This window comes from Oncorhynchus nerka, linkage group LG26 (genome assembly GCF_034236695.1).
Source record: "Oncorhynchus nerka isolate Pitt River linkage group LG26, Oner_Uvic_2.0, whole genome shotgun sequence".
In the NCBI taxonomy this organism is placed as follows: domain Eukaryota; kingdom Metazoa; phylum Chordata; class Actinopteri; order Salmoniformes; family Salmonidae; genus Oncorhynchus; species Oncorhynchus nerka.
The window spans coordinates 45267292-45292697 of NC_088421.1; the positions used below are offsets into that span (position 1 = coordinate 45267292).

Below are 25406 nucleotides of genomic sequence, written 5' to 3' on the forward strand. Positions count from 1 at the left end.
CAACCACCTAAAAGGAAGCGATTCACAAACCTTCCATAACAAAGCCATCACCTACAGAGAGATGAACCTGGAGAAGAGTCCCCTAAGCAAGCTGGTCCTGGGGCTCTGTTCACAAACACAAACACACCCTACAAAGCCCCGGGACAACAGCACAATTAGACCCAACCAAATCATGAGAAAACAAAAAGATAATTACTTAACACATTGGAAAGAATTAACAAAAAAACAGAGCAAACTAGAATGCTATTTGGCCCTACACAGAGAGTACACAGCGGCAGAATACCTGACCACTGTGACTGACCCAAAATTAAGGAAAGCTTTGACTATGTACAGACTCAGTGAGCATAGCCTTGCTATTGAGAAAGGCCGCCGTAGGCAGACATGGCTCTCAAGAGAAGACAGGCTATGTGCTCACTGCCCACAAAATGAGGTGGAAACTGAGCTGCACTTCCTAACCTCCTGCCCAATGTATGACCATATTAGAGATACATATTTCCCCAGATCACACAGATCCACAAAGAATTTGAAAACAAATCCAATTTTGAAAAACTCCCATATCTACTGGGTGAAATTCCACAGTGTGCCATCACAGCAGCAAGATTTGTGACCTGTTGCCATGAGAAAAGGGCAACCAGTGAAGAACAAACACCATTGTAAATACAACCCATATTTATGCTTATTTATTTTATCTTGTGTCCTTTAACTATTTGTACATTGTATATATATATATATATATAATATGACATTTGTAATGTCTTTACTGTTTTGAAACTTCTGTATGTGTAATGTTTACTGTTCATTTTTGTTGTTTTTCACCTTATATATTCACTTTGTATGTTGTCTACCTCACTTGCTTTGGCAATGTTAACACATGTTTCCCATGCCAATAAAGCCCTTGAATTGAATTGAATTGAGAGAGAGAGAGAGAGAGGGAGAGAGAGAGAGAGAGAGAGAGAGAGAGAGAGAGAGAGAGAGGAGAGAGAGAGAGAGAGAGAGAGAGAGAGAGAGGGAGAGAGTGTGAGAGAGAGAGAGAGAGAGGGGGGAGAGGAGAGAGGGAGAGAGAGAGAGAGAGAGAGAGAGAGAGAGAGAGAGAGAGAGAGAGAGAGAGAGAGAGAGAGAGAGAGAGAGAGAGAGAGAGAGAGAGAGAGAGTGTGAGAGAGAGTTTTTATTTTTATTTTACCTTTATTTAACTAGGAAAGTCAGTTAAAGAACAAATTATTATTTTCAATGACGGCCTAGGAACAGTGGGTTAACTGCCTGTTCAGGGGGATTTGTCAGCTCGGGGATTTGAACTTAACCTTTCTGTTTCTAGTCCAATGCTCTAACCACTGAAAGAGAGAGAGTGAGAGTGAAAGTGAGAGAGGGGGCAGCCAGAAGGAGAGACAGAGAGAGAGGGTCAGCGAGAGAGAGAGAGTAGAGGAGGGAGAGAGAGAGAGAGAGAGAGAGAGAGAGAGAGAGAGAGAGAGAGAGAGAGAGAGAGAGAGAGAGAGAGAGAGAGAGAGAGAGAGAGAGAGTAGTAGTAGTACACATAAACCATAATTGTCCATCTAATCGTGTCTCCCTCCATGTCGCCATCCTCTAATAATCTCTGTCAGGCTGTGAAGATATCCCACTTACCTCCTGTATCCCACTTACCTCCTGAAACCAAGAACCGTGACAGTAGGTTGTACAAGACTAGCTAGCCTGTCTCAGTAGTGGTTTGACGGGAGTGACAGCAGGTTGTACAAGACTAGCTAGCCTGTCTTAGTAGTGGTTTGACGGGAGTGACAGCAGGTTGTACAAGACTAGCTAGCCTGTCTCAGTAGTGGTTTGACGGGCGTGACAGCAGGATGTACAAGACTAGCTAGCCTGTCTCAGTAGTGGTTTGACGGGAGTGACAGCAGGTTGTACAAGACTAACTAGTCTGTCTCAGTAGTGGTTTGACGGGAGTGACAGCAGGTTGTACAAGACTAGCTAGCCTGTCTTAGTAGTGGTTTGACGGGAGTGACAGCAGGTTGTACAAGACTAGCTAGCCTGTCTTAGTAGTGGTTTGACGGGAGTGACAGCAGGTTGTACAAGACTAGCTAGCCTGTCTCAGTAGTGGTTTGATGGGAGTGACAGCAGGTTGTACAACACTAGCTAGCCTGTCTCAGTAGTGGTTTGACGGGAGTGACAGCAGGTTGTACAACACTAGCTAGCCTGTCTCAGTAGTGGTTTGACGGGAGTGACAGCAGGTTGTACAAGACTAGCTAGCCTGTCTTAGTAGTGGTTTGACGGGAGTGACAGCAGGTTGTACAAGACTAGCTAGCCTGTCTTAGTAGTGGTTTGACGGGAGTGACAGCAGGTTGTACAAGACTAGCTAGCCTGTCTCAGTAGTGGTTTGACGGGAGTGACAGCAGGTTGTACAAGACTAGCTAGCCTGTCTCAGTAGTGGTTTGACGGGAGTGACAGCAGGTTGTACAAGACTAGCTAGCCTGTCTCAGTAGTGGTTTGACGGGAGTGACAGCAGGTTGTACAAGACTAGCTAGCCTGTCTCAGTAGTGGTTTGACGGGAGTGACAGCAGGTTGTACAAGACTAACTAGTCTGTCTCAGTAGTGGTTTGACGGGAGTGACAGCAGGTTGTACAAGACTAGCTAGCCTGTCTCAGTAGTGGTTTGACGGGAGTGACAGCAGGTTGTACAAGACTAGCTAGCCTGTCTCAGTAGTGGTTTGACGGGAGTGACAGCAGGTTGTACAAGACTAGCTAGCCTGTCTTAGTAGTGGTTTGACGGGAGTGACAGTAGGTTGTACAAGACTAGCTAGTCTGTCTCAGTAGTGGTTTGACAGGAGTGCAGTAGGTTTAGAACATAATAGAATGAAGAGAAAATACGAGACAGGACAGAAAGATGGGTAGAAGGACAGTCAGACTGCTTTCTATACCTCAGACAGTGATTGGCTCTAAGTGGGATTAATCTCTCTACTTCCGTGCCAGTTATATTCCTCTGTCTTCATGAGTGCAAATTGCCCACATCTCATTCTTCTTCCGTACGTGTTTCTAATGTCACTACATGTGATTAGCGGGCAGCTGGGTTGAAGGCTTGGAATAAGTTCTGCGTCCCAAATGGCACCCTATTCCCTTTATAGTGCCCTACTTCCTATTAGAATCTTGTAAAAAAAAAAGTAGTGCCCTACTTCCTATTGGAATCTTGTAAAAAAAAGTTGTGCCCTACTTCCTATTGGGCTCTTGTAAAAAAAGTAGTGCCCTACTTCCTATTGGAATCTTGTAAAATAAAGTAGTGCCCTACTTCCTATTGGGCTCTTGTAAAAAAGTAGTGCCCTACTTCATATTGGAATCTTGTAAAAATAAGTAGTGCCCTACTTCCTATTGGGCTCTTGTAAAAAAGTAGTGTTCTACTTCCTATTGGGCTCTTGTAAAAAAGTAGCGCCCTACTTCCTATTGGGCTCTTGTAAAGTAGTGCCCTACTTCCTATTTGGCTCTTGTAAAGTAGTGCCCTACTTCCTATTTGGCTCTTGTAAAGTAGTGCCCTAAGTAGTGCCCTATGTAGGGAATAGGGTGCCGTTATGGATGGTATTATTACCTGAACGTTAGTGGCATACACTTCCTGCATGATGTGTCAGAATAGACAGGTCAAAGGACAACAGATAGGAACAGGTTTTTGGGCGTCACTGCCATGTTAATTAGCCGGCTGTATTGGCATGCTAATTAGCCGGCTGTATTGGCATGCTAATTAGCCGGCTGTACTGGCATGCTAATTGACCGGCTGTATTGGAATGCTAATTGGCAATTGGCTAATGCTAATTAGCCGGCTAATTAGCCGGCTGTATGAAGCCGGCCTTGCTTCATCCCAAATGGCCCCCCCTGTTCCCTACTTAGGATGGATTCTATAGGCCCTGGTCAAATGGAGTGCACAGTAGGGAATAGTAGCGCACTGCACAAGGAGTGGACAAAATATTAAGAACACGTTTGCTATTTTAATGACATAGACGGATCAGGTGAATCCAGGTGGAAGCTATGATCTCTTATTAATGTCACCTGTTAAATCCACTGCAATCAGTGTAGATGAAGGGGAGGAGACCTGGTTAAAGATGAAGGGGAGGAGACCTGGTTAAAGATGAAGGGGAGGAGACCTGGTTAAAGATGAAGGGGAGGAGACCTGGTTAAAGATGAAGGGGAGGAGACCTGGTTAAAGATGAAGGGGAGGAGACCTGGTTAAAGATGAAGGGGAGGAGACCTGGTTAAAGATGAAGGGGAGGAGACCTGGTTAAAGGAGGATTTTTAAGCCTTGAGACAATTGAGACATGGATTGTGTATGTGTTGCCATTCAGAGGGTGAATGGGCAAGACAAAATATTTAAGTGCCTTTGAACGGGGTATGGTAGTAGGTGCCAGGCGCACCGGTTTGTGTCAAGAACTGAAAAGCTGCTGGGTTTTTCACACTTAACAGTTCCTGTGTGTATCAAGAATTGTCCTCCACCCAAAGGACATCCAGCCAACCTGACACAACTTGGTCAGACATTACAGTCAACATGGGCCAGAATCCCTGTAGAACACATTTGACACCTTGTAGAGTCCAAACCCCCAACTAATTAAGGCTGTTCTGAGGGCAAAAGGTGGTGCAACTCAATATTAGGAAGGTGTTCTTAATGTTTTGTACACTCAGTGTCTAGTGCCATTTCCGACACACTGTTAATCTCAATGTAGTGTGGCTGTTAATTAATTGATTGATTAATTCACTCCAGATGGTGAGAGATATTTTTGTTATTTTTTATAAAAGAGGTTATTTTGAAATGTGATGTGGCTATGAAGGATGTTAGCCGTGTAGAAAATAGATTAAATGAATTCTAAAGAAGCTTCTCTTCTGGCTGAGTGGTGTGTCAGACTCCAAAGACAATGGCATGTTCTGTAAAGCCTTCATCTTACTCTGTCCGTTCATTATACCACTCTCCCTTTAGAATATCCTCTCTCTCTCTCTCTCTCTCTCTCTCTCTCTCTTCATCCCTCCTGCCTTCTGTCTATTCATGCCTCTGCACGTAATATCACTTTAGAGGAAGCCACTGGGTCTTTATGGGGCTGATGTTTCTTGAGTACCTTCCTTGAAGACAGATAATTGCAGCCTAATAAGTAACTCTCACTCACAGGAAATGAGAAGAAGAAGAAGAAGAAGAAAAAGAGGAGGAGGAGGAAGAAGAAGAAGACAAGGGGGAGGAAGAAGAAGAAGAAGAGGAGGAGGAAAAGGAAGAAGAAGAAAAAGAAGGGGAGGAGGAAGAATAGGAAGAGGAAGAGGAAGAAGAAGAGGAGGAAGAATAGGAAGAGGAGGAAGAACAAGAAGAGGAGGAGGAAGAGAAAGAAAAAGAAAAAGCAAAAGCAAAAGGGGAGGAGGAAGCTGAGGAAGAAGAAGAGGAGGATGAGGAGGAAGAGGAAGAACAAGAATAGGAGGAGGAAGAAGAAGAAGAAGAAGAAGAAGAGGAGGACGAGGAGGAGGAGGAAGAGGAAGAAGAGGAAGAGGAGGAGGAAGCGGAAGAAGAAGAGGAGGATGAGGAGGAAGAGGACGAACAAGAAGAAGAGGAGGAAGAGGAAGAATAGGAAGATGAGGAAGAAGAAGAAGAGGAGGAGGTAGAAGAGGAAGAAGAAGAAAATGTTGGTTGTTCATTAGTGTCTGTTGACATCTGAATCATTCCTTCCTCATCTAATCACTGATCGTTGGTTGAGTCCCAAATGGCATCCTATTCTCTACAGTGCACTTCTTTTGACCAGAGCCCTATGAGCCCTGGTGAAAAGTAGTTCACTGAATAGTGAAAAGGGTGTCATTTGGGACACACTTTTCAGACAAATTAAAGTGGCAAATTATTATTCTTAACTTATTTTTAACTAGGCAAGTCAGTTATGAACAAATGATTATTTACAATGACAGCCTACCCTGGCCAAACCCTAACGCTGGGCGAATAGTGCGCCGCCGTATGGGACTCCCAATCACAATCACGGCCGGTTATGAAACTGCCTGGAATCGAACCAGGGTCTGTAGTGACACCTCTAGCACTGAGATGCAGTGCCTTAGACACCTGCGCCACTTGGGAGATGTCCTAATATGGATGCCGTGCAGTGACGCTGTCCTAATATGGATGCCGTGCACTTATGCTGTCCTAATATGGATGCCGTGCACTGACACTGTCCTAATATGGATGCCGTGCACTGACACTGTCCTAATGTGGATGCCATGCACAGACGCTGTCCTAATATGGATGCCGTGCACTTCGTTCTTTTCTTCTTAGGGACAAATTCATAATTTCACCATCTCTTGTTTTTCGGCTCTTTTCTATGGATTCATAATTTCATCATCTCTTTTCTAAGGATGAATCATTTAGGATTAATCGCACACTCTCGTGAACACACATTAAAACAGATCTTTGGGTTAAAGCCCACAGTAAAACAGACCTTTGGGTTAAAGCCCACAATAAAACAGACCTTTGGGTTAAAGCCCACGGTAAAACAGATCTTTGGGTTAAAGCCCACATTAAAACAGACCTTTGGGTTAAAGCCCACAATAAAACAGACCTTTGGGTTAAAGCCCACGGTAAAACAGACCTTTGGGTTAAAGCCCACGGTAAAACAGACCTTTGGGGTAAAGCCCACAGTAAAACAGACCTTTGGGTTAAAGCCCACGGTAAAACAGACCTTTGGGTTAAAGCCCACAGTAAAACAGACCTTTGGGGTAAAGCCCACGGTAAAACAGACCTTTGGGTTAAAGCCCACAGTTAAACAGACCTTTGGGTTAAACAGTAAAACAGACCTTTGGGTTAAAGCCCACATTAAAACAGACCTTTGGGTTAAAGCCCACAGTTAAACAGACCGTTGGGTTAAACAGTAAAACAGACCTTTGGGTTAAAGCCCACAGTAAAACAGAACTTTGGGTTAAACAGTAAAACAGACCTTTGGGTTAAACTGTAAAACAGACCTTTGGGTTAAAGCCCACGGTAAAACAGACCTTTGGGTTAAAGCCCACAGTAAAACAGACCTTTGGGTTAAACTGTAAAACAGACATTTGGGTTAAAGCCCACATTAAAACAGACCTTTGGGTTAAACAGTAAAACAGACCTTTGGGTTAAACAGTAAAACAGACCTTTGGGTTAAAGCCCACATTAAAACAGACCTTTGGGTTAAACAGTAAAACAGACCTTTGGGTTAAAGCCCACAGTAAAACAGACCTTTGGGTTAAAGCCCACATTAAAACAGACCTTTGGGTTAAACAGTAAAACAGACCTTTGGGTTAAACAGTAAAACAGACCTTTGGGTTAAAGCCCACGGTAAAACAGACCTTTGGGTTAAACTGTAAAACAGACCTTTGGGTTAAAGCCCACGGTAAAACAGACCTTTGGGGTAAAGCCCACAGTAAAACAGACCTTTGGGGTAAAGCCCACGGTAAAACAGACCTTTGGGTTAAAGCCCACAGTTAAACAGACCTTTGGGTTAAACAGTAAAACAGACCTTTGGGTTAAAGCCCACAGTAAAACAGACCTTTGGGTTAAAGCCCACAGTAAAACAGACCTTTGGGTTAAACAGTAAAACAGACCTTTGGGGTAAAGCCCACATTAAAACAGACCTTTGGGTTAAAGCCCACATTAAAACAGACCTTTGGGTTAAAGCCCACAGTTAAACAGACCTTTGGGTTAAACAGTAAAACAGACCTTTGGGTTAAAGCCCACAGTAAAACAGACCTTTGGGTTAAAGCCCACAGTAAAACAGACCTTTGGGTTAAAGCCCACAGTAAAACAGACCTTTGGGTTAAAGCCCACAGTAAAACAGACCTTTGGGTTAAAGCCCACAGTAAAACAGACCTTTGGGGTAAAGCCCACATTATAACAGACTAATAAAACAGCAGGATCTTCAGTGTAATGTTTTCTATTCATTATTTCAACAGTTGATTCATAACCCTCAGTGTACCAGTGAGATGGATGATCGATCGGCCAGCACTCTCTACCAAATTGGATGAGAGCACCTTTACTAAATTAGGGTTAGGAGACATGTGGTACCAGTATGACTCAATATTCTCCTGGGAAACTAGCATTGATGGAAGAGATTATGCAGAGTGGTCTTATTATGTTATTTGGAAACAAAATAGAAGGCTCTTAGGGACACATCACTTGGTTTATGAATAATTGTAACAATCCTCTGGGCTTGTGTGTGTGTGTGTGTGTGTGTGTGTGTGTGTGTGTGTGTGTGTGTGTGTGTGTGTGTGTGTGTGTGTGTGTGTGTGTGTGTGTGTGTGTGTGTGTGTGTGTGTGTGTGTGTGTGAGAGAGAGAGAGAGAGAGAGAGAGTTTTTAGCTATATTTTTTGTAGCTGTCTATTTACCACATTAAACATATGTAAACCACATGTTTGATTCCGTTCCATTTATTTTATTCCAGCCATTACAATCAGCCCGTCCTCCTGTATCTCATCCCACCAGCCTCCTCTGACGCATGTATTGTGTCGAGAGTAAAACAGAACTTAGATGTGATACCTTGATTATTGATTACTGGTCGACGGTGACGACGACGGTGACGACGGTGACGACGACGACGTGACGACGGTGACGACGACGACGTGACGACGGTGACGACGACGACGTGACGACGGTGACGACGACGACGTGACGACGGTGACGACGACGACGTGACGACGGTGACGACGGTGACGACGGTGACGATGACGACGATGACGACGGTGACGACGATGACGACGGTGACGACGACGACGGTGACGACGGTGACGATGACGACGGTGACGACGGTGACGACGGTGACGACGACGACGGTGACGACGGTGACGACGGTGACGACGACGACGACGACGACGGTGACGACGGTGACGACGGTGACGATGACGACAGTGACGACAGTGACGACAGTGACGACGATGACGACGGTGACGACGATGACGACGGTGACGACGACGACGGTGACGACGGTGACGATGACGACGACGGCGACGATGACGACGGTGACAATGGTGACGACGGTGACGATGACGACGGTGACGACGATGACGACGGTGACGACGATGACGACGGTGATATAACTCGTTGGTCAACAGATTCTGTACAGAGAGCAAGGCGCTGAAGATGATGTCGCAGTCGAAGCTTTCCATTGGTCCTACAGTGAAGATGATGTCGCAGTCTAAGCTGTCCATTGGTCCTACAGTGAAGATGATGTCACAGTCTAAGCTTTCCACTGGTCCTACAGTGAAGATGATGTCACAGTCTAAGCTTTCCATTGGTCCTACAGTGAAGATGATGTCACAGTCTAAGCTTCATTCATTCATAAACACAGGGAGATTGGCGGAGTCAGGTTTGGTCAGGGTGTGATTTGGGTGGCCATTCTATGTTCTGATTTCTATGATTTTGTATTCATATGTTTTGGCTGGGTATGGTTCTCAATCAGGGACAGCTGTCTATCGTTGTCTCTGATTGGGGATCATACTTAGGCAGCCCTTTTCCCTCCTTTCAGTGTGGGTAGTTATCTTTGTTAGTGGCACTACAGCCCTGTAAGCTTCACGGTCGTTTTGTTGTTTCTTGTTTTTGTTGGCGAAATTAAATAAATAATGTACGCTGACCACGCTGCACCTTGGTCCGGTCATTTCCCTGACGACGTTCGTGACACTTATTCCCTATGTAGTGCACTACTTTGTTCATAGGGCCCTGGTCAAAAGTAGGGCAATATGTAGGGAACTGGGTGTCATTTGGGATGCATTTTCTCATCTTTAATCATCTTTAATAATACAAGGAATGCAACTTCTATAGGCTACAGAAAAGTGTAAATGTTCAAAATAACCTGTTCATATCACAGTCCTACTGTAGCCATAATCTCTCTGAATCTCACAACACCAGATGGGGTAAGTCCCCCTTTTTCAGGTCAAATGATCAACAGATTTAGTCTGTTTATTTCCCACTCCCCTAGGGTCTGACACCTCTAAGATCTAGCATGCTAGACCTCTCATCTCCTCTCCATCAGACACATTCTGACTCATCCTTCATTTTGTCCTCACACATCCTCAGGTTCGTGTTTGCATGCAGTGGTGTAAAGTACTTAAGTAAAAATACTTGAAAGTGCAATTTAAGTCGTTTTGGGGGGGTATCTGTACTTTACTATTTATATTTTTGGCAACTTTGACTTTTCTACATTCCTTGGAGTGTGTCCCTGGATATCTGTCAATAATTATAATGCTTTTCATTTTGCTCTCTGGTTGGTTAATATAAAGGAATTTTAAATGATTTATACTTTTACTTTAACTTTCATTTTAGCAATTCCATGTACTTTTGAAATTTAAGTATATTTGAAACCAAATACTTTTAGACTTTAACTAAAATAGTATTTTACTGGGTGACTTTCACATTAACTTGAGGCATTTCCTATTTCTATTTGACCTTTATTTAACTAGGCAAGTCAATTAAGAACAAATTCTTATTTTCAATGACGGCCTAGGACCAGTGGGTTAACTGCCTGTTCAGGGGCAGAACGACAGATTTGTACCTTGTCAGCTCAGGGGTTTGAACTTGCAACCTTGCGGTTACTTGTAAAACGCAGGCTACCCTGCCGCCCCAATTATTAAGGTATCTTTAATTTTACTCAAGTATGACAATTGAGTGTGTGTGTGTGTGTGTGTGTGTGTGTGTGTGTGTGTGTGTGTGTGTGTGTGTGTGTGTGTGTGTGTGTGTGTGTGTGTCTGTGTGTGTGTGTGTGTGTGTGTGTGTGTGTGTGTGTGTGTGTGTGTGTGTGTGTGTGTGTGTGTGAGACAGAGAGAGGAGTGTTGTGTATAGATTTTCAGAACAGAACACAGAGAATATCGATGTAGTTTATGTTCTTAGCTGCTCCACTACAGCAGGGCGTGTCAGCTTGTTCTTAGCTGCTCCACTACAGCAAGGCGTGTCAGCTTGTTCTTAGCTACTCCACTGCAGCAGGGCGTGTCAGCTTGTTCTTAGCTGCTCCACTACAGCAGGGCGTGTCAGCTTGTTCTTAGTTGCTCCACTACAGCAGGGCGTGTCAGCTTGTTCTTAGCTACTCCACTACAGGGCGTGTCAGCTTGTTCTTAGCTGCTCCACTACAGCAGGGCGTGTCAGCTTGTTCTTAGCTGCTCCACTGCAGCAGGGCGTGTCAGCTTGTTCTTAGCTGCTCCACTACAGGGCGTGTCAGCTTGTTCTTAGCTGCTCCACTACAGCAGGGCGTGTCAGCTTGTTCTTAGCTGCTCCACTACAGCAGGGCGTGTCAGCTTGTTCTTAGCTGCTCCACTGCAGCAGGGCGTGTCAGCTTGTTCTTAGCTGCTCCACTGCAGGGCGTGTCAGCTTGTTCTTAGCTGCTCCACTGCAGCAGGGCGTGTCAGCTTGTTCTTAGCTGCTCCACTACAGCAGGGCGTGTCAGCTTGTTCTTAGCTGCTCCACTACAGCAGGGTGTGTCAGCTTGTTCTTAGCTGCTCCACTACAGCAGGGTGTGTCAGCTTGTTCTTAGCTGCTCCACTGCAGGGCGTGTCAGCTTGTTCTTAGCTGCTCCACTACAGCAGGGTGTGTCAGCTTGTTCTTAGCTGCTCCACTGCAGGGCGTGTCAGCTTGTTCTTAGCTGCTCCACTACAGCAGGGTGTGTCAGCTTGTTCTTAGCTGCTCCACTGCAGGGCGTGTCAGCTTGTTCTTAGCTGCTCCACTACAGGGCGTGTCAGCTTGTTCTTAGCTGCTCCACTGCAGGGCGTGTCAGCTTGTTCTTAGCTGCTCCACTGCAGCAGGGCGTGTCAGCTTGCTGAAAACTCACACGTTTGAATAATACGCTGTGTTTTTCCGTCTCAAATGGCACACTTTTCCCTACATAGTGCATTATTTATGACAAGAAGCCCTATGGGACTCATTGGGGCCGTAGACACAGCCCTGTAGATAGATGAAGGGAAAACTCCACCGACACTCAGATGAAGGGAAACTCCACCGACACTCAGATGACATGACCTCTTGACGTTTTATCCATGAAGCCTTGGGGCTGTGTTCCTGCCATGTGGGATCAGACATTACTCAGCTGAGAGCTAGCATCATCCCAAATGGCATCCTATTCCCTATCTAATGCACTACATTAGACCAGAACCCTATTCCCTATATAGTGCACTACTTTAGACCAGAAACGTATTCCCTATCTAGTGCACAGAGACAGACCCAGGTTAATGCTGTATATTATACAGAGAGACCCAGGTTAATGCCTCAGTCATTCTCTGTCCACAGAGACCCAGGTTAATGCCTCAGTCATTCTCTGTCCACACAGAGACCCAGGTTAATGCCTCAGTCATTCTCTGTCCACACAGAGACCCAGGTTAATGCCTCAGTCATCCTCTGTCCACACAGAGTCCCAGGTTAATGCCTCAGTCATTCTCTGTCCACAGAGAGACCCAGGTTAATGCCTCAGTCATCCTCTGTCCACAGAGACCCAGGTTAATGCCTCAGTCATCCCCTGTCCACAGAGACCCAGGTTAATGCCTCAGTCATCCCCTGTCCACAGAGACCCAGGTTAATGCTGTATATATTATACAGAGACCCAGGTTAATGCTGTATATACTATACAGAGAGACCCAGGTTAATGCCTCAGTCATCCTCTGTCCACAGAGAGACCCAGGTTAATGCCTCAGTCATCCTCTGTCCACAGAGAGACCCAGGTTAATGCCTCAGTCATCCTCTGTCCACACAGAGACCCAGGTTAATGCCTCAGTCATCCTCTGTCCACAGAGACCCAGGTTAATGCTGTATATATTATACAGAGACCCAGGTTAATGCTGTATATACTATACAGAGAGACCCAGGTTAATGCCTCAGTCATCCTCTGTCCACAGAGACCCAGGTTAATGCCTCAATCATCCTCTGTCCACAGAGAGACCCAGGTTAATGCCTCAGTCATCCTCTGTCCACAGAGACCCAGGTTAATGCTGTATATATTATACAGAGACCCAGGTTAATGCTGTATATATTATACAGAGACCCAGGTTAATGCTGTATATACTATACAGAGAGACCCAGGTTAATGCTGTATATACTATACAGAGAGACCCAGGTTAATGCCTCAGTCATCCTCTGTCCACAGAGAGACCCAGGTTAATGCCTCAGTCATCCTCTGTCCACAGAGGCCCAGGTTAAAACCTGTTACAGATTGTGATCCCTGTACAGGAACCAAAATCAGCGGAAATTTCAGAGCGCCACCTTTAGTACTCGATAAAACTCAAACTTTCATTAAAACACACACGCAAGGTACTCAATTAAAGCTACACTCGTTGTGAATCTAGCCAACATGTCAGATTTGTAAAATGCTTTTCGGCGAAAGCATGAGAAGCTATTATCTGATAGCATGCACCCCCCGAAATAACTGAACGAGACCTAAACAAAAGATTTAGCGGTAGCCGGGACTACACAAAACGCAGAAATAAAATATAAAACATTCATTACCTTTGACGAGCTTCTTTGTTGGCACTCCTATATGTCCCATAAACATCACAATTGGGTCTTTTTCCCGATTAAATCCGTCATTGTATACCCAAAATGTCAATTTATGAAGGCCGGTCTGATCCAGGAAAAATCACCTTTACAAGACGCAGCGTCACTTTTTAAAATTAAAAAAGTTGCCTATAAACTTTTACAAATCACTTCAAACTACTTTTGTAAACCAACTTTAGGTATTAATAAACGTTAATAATCGATCAAATTGATCACGGGGCGATCTGTATTCGATAGCAGCAAGTCTTGAAATCATCGTCCATTTTTTCACTTTCATAACTTCCTCCGGTGCACCCCAAGACAGGAAGTGCCTATACATCATCTAACCAAGGATAAACCAGCAATGAAATGCCAGTACTGGCGAAATCGTGTGGAAGCTGAAGGCATTGTAAATGGAACCTCATCTATTTTCTATCGCCTTAGACAATACATTGACTGGAGGATGAATATTTTTTTTGTGTTTTTGGTGAACAGTTTTCCCAGGGATTTTTACTCCTAAACACGTTCTGTTATAGCCACAGACATGATTTAACCAGTTTTAGAGACTTCAGAGTGTTTTCTATACACACATACTTATCTTATGCAAATACTATATTCCTGGCATGAGTAGCAGGACTTTGAAATGTTGCGCGATTTTTAACAAAAAGCTGCGAAAAGCTGCGAAAATTCGCATCATCCCTAACAGGTTTTAATGCCTCAGTCATTCTCTGTCCACAGAGACTCAGGTTAATTAATGCCTCAGTCATTCTCTGTCCACAGAGACCCAGGTTAATGCCTCAGTCATCCTCTGTCCACACAGAGACCCAGGTTAATGCCTCAGTCATCCTCTGTCCACAGAGAGACCCAGGTTAATGCCTCAGTCATTCTCTGTCCACACAGAGACCCAGGTTAATGCCTCAGTCATCCTCTGTCCACAGAGACCCAGGTTAATGCCTCAGTCATCCTCTGTCCACAGAGAGACCCAGGTTAATGCCTCAGTCATTCTCTGTCCACAGAGAGACCCAGGTTAATGCCTCAGTCATTCTCTGTCCACAGAGACCCAGGTTAATGCCTCAGTTCCTTAGGGGAACCTGGCTGTTCCCTCTGTCAGTCTGGCTGCTACGTGACGTGCCTTAGGGGAACCTGGCTGTTACCTCTGTCAGTCTGGCTGCTACGTGACGTGCCTTAGGGGAACCTGGCTGTTCCCTCTGTCAGTCTGGCTGCTATGTGACGTGCCTTAGGGGAACCTGGCTGTCCCTTCTGTCAGTCTGGCTGCTACGTCAGCATGACATGTGACGTGCCTTAAGGGAACCTGTCTTTCTGTCTGTGGTTGTTGTGGTCCAACATGGACAGGGCATCCCAGTGTGTGTGTGTGTGTGTGTGTGTGTGTGTGTGTGTGTGTGTGTGCGTGTGCGTGCGTGCGTGCGTGCGTGCGTGCGTGCGTGCGTGCGCTAGAATTAGTGTTAAGGTTAAAATTAGTGTCAGGGTTAGACGCTAGGGTTAGTTTCATGGTTAAGGTTAGGTTTAGGCTTAGGGAAAACAGAATTTTGAATGGGACTGAATTGTTTGTCCCCACAAGGGTTAGACTGTGTATGTGTGTGTCTGTGTGTGTGTGTGTGTGTGTGGCCAGACTTAAGTGTAAGGAGACATGTTCTGTCTGCTGTTGACTAACGATGAGGTTAAACGGTGAGGATCCTCATGAACAGAGTCTATAGAGGTGTTAGGACCTGGAGAGCACACACACACACACACACACACACACACACACACACGCCATAGACCATAGAGGTGTTTGGACTTGGAGGAGAGGTGGTGACATTACAGTGACACATCCTGAGGGGCCACACACACACACACAAACTTACAGATACACACACACACACACACATACACACACACACACACACACACACACACACACACACACACACACACACTAGGTGGCTGGGATGTCCTGTCCATGTTAGACCACAACAACACCTTGTCCCGTACACGTCAGTCATGCAGACACAGTGAACTTGTGAACCTCTGAACAGGAGGACAGTCACTGGGGGTTAAAGGCTAGTTCGTAGTGAGGCAGAGCAGAGAGCGGCAGAGCACTCCTGACTGCATGGTGAACAGTTATCATACATTACTCTGAGTACTGCTACGGCATTCCCCTGAGGATAACAGTTATCATACATTACTCTGAGTACTGCTACGGCATTCCCCTGAGGATAACAGTTATCATACATTACTCTGAGTACTGCTACGGCATTCCCCTGAAGATAACAGTTATCATACATTACTCTGGGTACTGCGTCAGTATTCTCCTGAAGTTAACAGTTATCATACATTACTCTGGGTACTGCGTCAGTATTCCCCTGAAGATAACAGTTATCATACATTACTCTGAGTACTGCTACGGCATTCCCCTGAATATAGCAGTTATCATACATTACTCTGAGTACTGCTACGGTATTCTCCTGAAGATAACAGTTATCATACATTACTCTGAGTACTGCTACGGCATTCCCCTGAGGATAACAGTTATCATACATTACTCTGAGTACTGCTACGGTATTCCCCTGAAGATAACAGTTATCATACATTACTCTGAGTACTGCTACGGTATTCCCCTGAAGATAACAGTTATCATACATTTCTCTGAGTACTGCTACAGTATTCTCCTGAAGTTAACAGTTATCATACATTACTCTGAGTACTGCTACAGTATTCCCCTGAAGATAACAATTCTACAGCACAACGGCAGAGTCATGTCTGAAGTGTGAAACTATTAATGACTCAATAATAATCCATGCCTTCTGGGAATCATATTCAGTCCAAAAGTGACTGGTTGATGTTTGTATGATGTTGTCGTTTGTATGTCACATCCTCTCTGTCTTTATGGAGAACCTTGGTCCTACACCACTTCACATCCTCTCTGTCTTTATAGAGAACCTTGGTCCTCTGCTCTACACCACTTCACATCCTCTCTGTCTTTATGGAGAACCTTGGTCCTCTGCTCTACACCACTTCACATCCTCTCTGTCTTTATGGAGAACCTTGGTCCTACACCACTTAACATCCTCTCTGTCTTTATGGAGAACCTTGGTCCTCTGCTCTACACCACTTCACATCCTCTCTGCCTTTTGATTAAAAAATAATCATGGATTTGACAGTCTTGTCCAATGGTTCCTCCTGTCAGGATTCAGCCCTTTATTAAAGGTGCAATCTGGGATCTAGGAAGTTGAGAGAGGTCACATACATTTCTTAGCATTTTCCCCAAAAAACGAATACCAGACTGTGCCTTTAAAAGCTTCCTGAAGACGCTGTTTGAATTAGAGCTGAGAGAGACGGGATACGGCCAATTACAGATCCTGTTTATAGAATAGTTTCAATTGTCTTTCTATCCTCGTCATTGTATTGAAGACATGATGAAAAGCTCAAGGAGAGGGGAAATTGACATTTCCACATTTCTATTTGTGGAACGGGTAGATGGTTTAAAAAGCAACTTGTCAAAGGGCCTTTTTCAGGTTACCAGGTAGATGGTTAACTGGTAGATGTAGAGAAGACTTCTCAAAGCTTCCTAAATCATTTATGAAGTCAACCATTAGAGGCTATTAGTTTGACAGGCAGTCATCACAGTTGATGCATTTCAATAGGAAAAGCTTTCAGGCTTATAGTTAGTGAAAAACTCCTTTCAATCCAAAGCTTTTCGCTTTAGCGTCCCTCCATCGTTACATTTTTTCTTTCACCTTTATTTAACCAGCTAGGCCAGTTGACAAGTTAACAAGCTAACAAGTTCTCATTTACAACTGCGACCTGGCCAAGGTAAAGCAAAGCAGTGTGACACAGACAACAACACAGAGTTACACATGGAATAAACAATAAACAACCCCAATAACACAATAAACAAGTCAATGACACAGTAGAGAAAATAAAGTCTATATACATTGTGTGCAAAAGGCATGAGGAGGTAAGGCAATAAATAGGCCATAGTAGCGAAGAATTACAATTTAGCAGATTAACACTGGAGTGATAAATGAGCAGATGATGATGTGCAAGTAGAGATACTGGGGTAGAAAAGAGCAGAAAAGTAAATAAAAACAGCATGGGGATGAGGTAGGTAGATTGGGTGGGCTATTTACAGATGGACTATATACAGTTGCGAGGTTTGGACAACAGGCTTGGACAACAGGCCCTCCAATTTGACACACTGAACTCTTGTCTGCAAAGGCAGTCGTTAGGGACACCAAGGTTATTGAGTCTGCCGATAAGAATGTGGTGATTGACAGAGTCGAAAGCCTTGGCCAGGTCGATGAAGACGGTACTGTCTTTTATCGATGGCGTGGCTGAGGTGCATCCGTGACCGGCTCAGAAACCGGATTGCACAGCGGAGAAGGTACGGTGGGATTCAAATGGTCAGTGATCTGTTTATTAACTTATTAACTTTTTTTGAAGACTTTAGAGAGGCAGGGAAGGATAGATATAGGTCTATACCCGTTTGGGTCTAGAGTGTCACCCCCTTTGAAGAGGTGGATGACCGCGGCAGCTTTCCAATCTTTAGGGATCTCGGACGATACGAAAGAGAGGTTGAACAGGCTGGTAATAGGGGTTGCAACAATGGCGGCGGATAGTTTTAGAAAGAGAGTGTAACGCTCCGGGTGTCGTGGGTGTGGAGTCAAATGCAGGAGACAGAGTTAAATGCTGTGCGTCTATACTAGCACCAACGCAACACAGGGTGCTCACAAAAGTAATGTTTCCCAAACACAGGGGAAAAAAGTACAATGGAGAAAATCACGACTAAGCACGTACCTCTACAACAGAGCCGAAGGTTTACAATGAAAAAATAATCCCGCACAACAACCAGGCGGGCCGGCTGTCTAATAAAGACAAACTAATTACACAAGAACAGGTGCTACCACTAAACATACAAGGAGGGGGAGGAAAAACAATCAGTGGCAGCTAATAGGCCGGTGACGACGACCGCCGAGCGCCACCCGCCCGGGAAGGGGAAACACCCTCGGTCGGACTCGTGACAGTACCCCCCCCCCTGACGCGCGGCTCCCGCAGCGCGCTGACACCGGCCTCGAGGTCGCCCCGGAGGACGAGGTGCAGGGCGATCCGGATGGAGGCGATGGAAATCCCTCAACATGGATGGGTCCAAGATGTCCCTCACCGGTACCCAGCACCTCTCCTCCGGACCGTACCCCTCCCAGTCCACGAGGTACTGCAGGCCCCTCACCCGGCGTCTAGAGTCCAGAATGGCCCGGATCGTGTACGCCGGGGTCCCCTCGATGTCCAGAGGGGGGGGAGGGACCTCCGGTATCTCACTGTCCTGCAGGGGACCAGCTACCACCGGCCTGAGGAGAGACACATGAAACGAGGGGTTAATACGATAATAGGAAGGGAGTTGTAATCGATAACACACCTCGTTTATTCTCCTCAGGACTTTAAAGGGCCCTACACACTGCGGACCCAGCTTCCGGCAGGGCAAGCGGAGAGGTAGGTTTCGGGTCGAGAGCCAGACCCTGTCCCCCGGTACAAACACGGGGGCCTCACTGCGGTGGCGGTCAGCACTCCTCTTCTGCCGTCCACTCGCTTGTCGGAGAGATTCCTGGACGGCCCTCCAGGTCTCCTTGGAGCGCTGTACCCATTCCTCCACCGCAGGAGCTTCGGTCTGGCTCGGATGCCATGGTGCCAGGACCGGCTGGTACCCCAACACACACTGAAAAGGGGACACGTTAGTAGAGGAGTGGCGTAGTGAGTTCTGAGCCATTTCAGCCCAAGGAATGTATCGTGCCCACTCCCCTGGCCGATCCTGGCAATACGACCGCAGAAACCTACCCACCTCCTGGTTCATTCTCTCCACCTGCCCATTACTCTCGGGTGATAACCGGAGGTCAGGCTGACCGAGACCCCCAAGCGTTCCATGAACGCTCTCCATACCCGAGACGTGAATTGGGGGCCCCGATCAGAAACGATGTCCTCCGGCACCCCGTAGTGCCGAAAGACATGGGTAAATAATGCCTCCGCAGTCTGCAGGGCTGTAGGGATACCGGGCAACGGGAGGAGACGGCAGGACTTAGAAAACCGATCCACAATCACTAGAACCGCGGTGTTCCCCTGAGACAGCGGGAGATCAGTCAGGAAATCTATGGACAGATGTGACCATGGCCGCTGTGGAACGGGGAGGGGTTGTAGCTTCCCTCTAGGAAGGTGCCTAGGAGCCTTACTCTGAGCGCACACTGAGCAAGAGGAGACATAACCCTTAACGTCCTTAACCAACGTAGGCCACCAATACCTCCCCTGAAGACTCCCCACTGTCCTCGTCACCCCAGGGTGACCCGAGGAGGGTAGGACGTGAGCCCACCGAATCAGTTTGTCCCGGACACCAAGCGGCACGTACCTACGCCCCGCTGGACACTGAGGAGGCGCGGGTTCAGCCCGTAACGCCCGCTCGATGTCCGAGTCCACCTCCCATACCACTGGGGCTACCAGCTTTGAGGCGGGAAGGATGGGAGTAGGTTCGGTGGACCCATCCTCGGTGTCATAAAGGCGGGACAGTGCGTCAGCCCTCACGTTCTGGGAGCCTGGTCTATAAGACAAAGTAAACCGGAACCGGGTGAAGAATATGGCCCACCTTGCCTGACGTGGGTTAAGTCTCCTAGCTGCCCGAATATACTCCAGATTCTGGTGGTCGGTCCAGATGAGAAAAGGGTGCTTAGCCCCCTCAAGCCAGTGTCTCCACACCTTCAGAGCTCTAACCACCGCTAGCAACTCCCGGTCCCCACATCATAGTTACGCTCCGCTGGGCTGAGCTTCCTTGAGAAGAAAGCGCAGGGGCGGAGTTTTGGTGGCGTACCCGAGCGCTGTGATAGCACGGCACCCACCCCAGCCTCGGACGCGTCCACCTCCACTATGAATGCTAGAGAGGGATCCGGATGCGCCAACACGGGCGCATCAGTGAACAGCGCCTTCAACTTGTTGAATGCTCTGTCCGCCTCTGCTGACCACTGCAACCGCACCGGGCCCCCCTTCAGCAGTGAGGTAATGGGAGCCGCTATCTGGCCAAAACCCCGGATAAACCTCCGGTAGTAGTTGGCAAAACCCAAAACCGCTGCACCTCCTTTACCGTGGTTGGAGTCGGCCAATTACGCACGGCCCTAATGCGGTCACCCTCCATCACCACCCCCGAGGTGGAAATGCGATATCCCAGAAAAGAGACGGCTCGTTTAGAGAACACGCATTTCTCAGCCTTGACGTATAGGTCATGCTCCAGCAGTCTACCAAGCACCTTGCGTACCAGAGACACATGCGCGGTGTGAGTGGCCGAGTAGATCAGAATGTCATCGATATAAACAACCACTCCCTGCCCGCACAGGTCCCTGAGAATCTCGTCTACAAAGGATTGGAAAACGGCTGGAGCATTCTTTAACCCATACGGCATGACGAGGTACTCATAGTGGCCGGATGTAGTACTAAATGCGGTTTTCCACTCGTCTCCCTTCCGAATACGCACCAGACTATACGGGCTCCTGAGATCCAGTTTTGTGAAGAACTGCGCTCCGTGGAACGATTCCACCGCCGTAGCGATGAGAGGTAGAGGGTAACTATACCCCACTGTGATGGCGTTTAGACCTCTATAATCGATACATGGACGCAAACCTCCCTCCTTTTTCCTCACAAAAAAGAAACTCGAGGAGACGGGTGAAATGGAGGGCCGAATGTACCCCTGTCCCAGCGAATCCGTGACATATGTCTCCATTGCCAACGTCTCCTCCTGGGACAACGGGTACACGTGACTCTTGGGAAGCGCAGCGTCCACCTGGAGATCTATCGTACAATCCCTTCCCGGTCGATAAGGTGGTAATTTAGTCGCTTTCACTTTACTGAAAGCGATTGCCAAATCGGCATACTCGGGGGGAATGCACACCGTGGAACCCTGGTCTGGACTCTCCACCGACGTGGCACCGATGGAAACTCCCAAACACCTTCCAGAACACTCCTCTGACCACCCCTGGAGAACCCCCTGTCTCCACGAAATTTTAGGATTGTGCCGGGCCAGCCAGGGAGTCCCCAGTACCACTGGAAACGCAGGCGAATCAATAATAAAAAAACTGATACGCTCCCTATGATTCCCCTGCGTCACCATGTCCAGTGGGACCGTGGTCTCCCCGACCATCCCTGACCCTAATGGCCGGCTATCTAGGGAGTGCACGGGGAAAGGAGAATCTATCGGCACCAGCGGAACCCCTAACTTAAGGGCGAGTCCGCGATCCATAAAGTTCCCAGCTGCGCCTGAATCGACTAGCGCCCTATGCTGGGAAAAGGGAAAAAAATGAAGAAAAGAGATTAAGACAAACATATGGCCAACAAGGGGTTCTGGGTGAGTTTGATGCTGACTCACCTGGGGTGACCGAGAAGCGTTCCGCCTGCCATCTCTACTCCCAGACGGACCCCCCCAGCACCGATCAGACGTGTGCCCTCTCCGACCACAGTTGGTGCAGGGAAGGCCACCTCCTCCGGTACCCCTCGGCGTAGCCCCTCCCAACTCCATGGGAATGGGAGCGGAGGGGCTGGGTGGTGGAACGCACAGAACCCTCTCTGAACGCCCGCGGGCAGCCAGCAGATTATCCAGTCGAATAGACATGTCGATCAGCTGATCCAGTGACAGAGTGGTGTCCCGACACGCTAACTCCCGACGGACGTCCTCTCGGAGACCACACCTGTAGTGGTCCATAAGGGCCCTGTCGTTCCACCCAGATCCGGCTGCCAAGGTCCGGAACTCCAGCGCGTAATCTTGGGCGCTCCTCTTCTCCTGCCTGAGATGAAATAGTCGTTCTACATTTACATTTACATTTAAGTCATTTAGCAGACGCTCTTATCCAGAGTTCTCCCACCGCTCGGCCGTCTAGAGGGTGATCAAACACGGCACGGAAGCGGCAGGAAAACTCTGTGTAGTGCTCCCGCGCTGAGTCTGGGCCATTCCAGACTGCGTTCGCCCACTCCAGAGCACGACCCGTGAGGCAGGAGATGAGGACACTCACCCTCTCTGCTCCTGAGGGAGTGGGTCTGATGGTGGCCAGGTATAGCTCCAGCTGAAGCAGAAACCCCTGGCAACCCGCCGCCGCTCCATCATAAGCCCTCGGTAGCGTCAGACGGAGGGTGCTGGAGTCGGGAGATGGAGAGTCCGGAACCGTGGGTGCCGAAGGTGGAGAGAGGAGATCACTCCTCTCCCATCTGTCCATTCTCTCCATCAATTGATCCATCGCGGATCCGATCCGATGGAGGACGGTGGTGTGGTGGAGAACCCGTTCCTCCATCGATGGGAGAGGGTTGGCTGCTGCTCCTGCTGACTCCATAAAAGAAGGTGCGGGATTCTGTAACGCTCCGGGTGTCGTGGGTGTGGAGTCAAATGCAGGAGACAGAGTTAAATGCTGTGCGTCTATACTAGCACCAACGCAACACAGGGTGCTCACAAAAGTAATGTTTCCCAAACACAGGGGAAAAAAGTACAATGGAGAAAATCACGACTAAGCAGGTACCTCTACAACAGAGCCGAAGGTTTACAATGAAAAAATAATCCCGCACAACAACCAGGCGGGCCGGCTGTCTAATAAAGACAAACTAATTACACAAGAACAGGTGCTACCACTAAACATACAAGGAGGGGGAGGAAAAACAATCAGTGGCAGCTAATAGGCCGGTGACGACGACCGCCGAGCGCCACCCTCCCGGGAAGGGGAAACACCCTCGGTCGGACTCGTGACAGAGAGGGTCTAGATTGTCTAGCCCAGATGATTTGTATGGTTCCAGGTTTTGCAGATCTTTCAGAACATCTGCTATCTGGATTTGGGTGAAGGAGAAGCTGGGGAGGCTCGGGCGAGTAGCTGCGGGGGGGGGGGGGGGGCTGTTGGCTGGGGTTGGAGTAGCCAGGAGGAAAGCATGGCCAGCCACAGAGAAATGCTTGTTGAAATGTTCGATTATCATGGATTTATCGGTGGTGACCGTGTTACCTAGCCTCAGTGAAGTGGGTGGCTGGGAGGAGGTGCTCTTGTTCTCCATGGACTTTACAGTGTCCCAAAACGTTTTGGAGTTAGAGCTACAGGATGCAAATTTCTGCTTGAAAACCCTAGCCTTTGCTTTCCTGACTGACTGCGTTTATTGGTTCCTGACTTCACTGAACAGTTGCATATCGCAGGGACTATTTGATGCTATTGCAGTCCTTCACAGGATGTTTTTGTGCTGGTCAAGGGCAATCAGGTCTGGAGTGAACCAAGTGCTCTATCTGTTCTTAGTTCTTCATTTTTTGAAAGGGGCATGCTTATCTAAGATGCTGAGGAAATTACTTTTAAAGATCGACCAGGCATCCTCGACTGATGGGATGAGGTCAATATCCTTCCAGGATACCCGAGCCAGGTCGATTAGAAAGGCCTGCTCGCAGAAGTGTTTTAGGGAGTGTTTGACAGTGATTAGGGGTGGTCGCTTGACCGCGGACCCATTGCGGATACAGACAATGAGGCAGTGATCGCTGAGATCCTGATTGAAAACAGCAGTGGTGTATTTGGAGGGCAAGTTGGTCTGGATAATGTCTATGAGGGTGCCCATGTTTATGGATTTAGGGTTGTACCTGGTGGGTTCCTTGATGATTTGTGTGAGATTGAGGGCATCTAGCTTAGATTGTAGGACTGCCGGGGTGTTAAGCATATCCTAGTTTAGGTCACCTAACAGAACGAACTCTGTAGTTAGATGGGGGGCGATCAATTCACATATGGTGTCCAGGGCACAGCTGGGAGAGGAGGGGGGTCGATAACAGGCAGCAACAGTGAGAGACTTATTTCTGGAGAGATTCATTGTTTTAATTAGAAGTTCGAACTGTTTGGGCATAGACCTGGAAAGTATGACAGAACTATCTCTGCAGTAGATTGCAACTCCTCCCCCTTTGGCAGTTCTATCTTGATGGAAAATGTTGTAGTGGGGTATGGAAATCTCAGAATTTTTGGTGGCCTTCCTAAGCCAGGATTCAGACACGGCAAGGACATCAGGGTTGGCGGAGTGTGCTAAAGCAGTGAGTAAAACAAACTTGGGGAGGAGGCTTCTGATGTTAACATGCATGAAACCAAGGCTTTTTCGATCACAGAAGTCAACAAATGAGGGTGCCTGGGGACACGCAGGGCCAGGGTTTACCTCCACATCACCCGAGGATCAGAGGAGGAGTAGGATGAGGGTCCGGCTAAAGGTTCTCAAAACTGGTCGTCTAGAGCGTTGGGGACAAAGAATAAAAGGAGCAGATTTCTGGGCGTGATAGAATAGATTCAGGGCATAATGTTAAGACAGGGGTATGGTGGGGTGCGGGTACAGCGGAGGTAAGCCCAGACACTGAGTGATGATAAGAGAGGTTGCATCTCTGAACATCTCTGGTTATACTGGGTGAGGTCACCACATGTGTGGGAGGTGGGACAAAGGATGTATCAGAGGTATGATGTGTGGAACTAGGGGTTCCATTGTAAACTAAAACAATGATAACTAACCTAAACATCAGTATACAATGCGTATTGACATTTAAGAGAGACATAAAGTGAGGCATAAAGTAATCACAGGTGTTGATTGGGAGAGCTAGCTAAGGCAACAACGGGTAAGACAACAACAGCTAATCAGCTAAGACAACAACAACAGGTAAAATGGTAATGAATCGGCAGAGAGGGTCGGTTATCTACACATAGGGCCTGAGTTCGGGGCTGGGGCCGACAGATAAACAGAATAGAATGGAGTACCGTGATTAATGTACAGTCCAGCAGGCATCAGCTATTTAGGCAAGTCATCATAGGGTCCAGGGGACAGCAATAGATGGAACAGGGAAGCCGGGTAGAAGTCGCTGTGAAGGTCAGGAGTAATGGTCCAGGGTTTACTGCAGGAATCCGGCGTTGTAGTGGAGAAACAGGCTGGCAAGTATTATCCAGGCTAAAAAAAAGGGCTGG

The 25406-nt window shown here is 47.4% G+C and overlaps 1 protein-coding gene across 1 annotated transcript in view; it reads left to right on the top strand.

Moving 5' to 3' along the window:
* The first annotated feature begins 5580 nt into the window (after positions 1 to 5580).
* Positions 5581 to 25406, top strand: part of cldnk (claudin k) — a 280906-nt gene continuing 261080 nt past the window's right edge. Inside the window, exon 1 of the mRNA XM_065010831.1 lies at positions 5581 to 5593. The gene's annotated coding sequence lies outside the window, so the exon portion shown is untranslated. The remainder of the gene's footprint in view (positions 5594 to 25406) is intronic.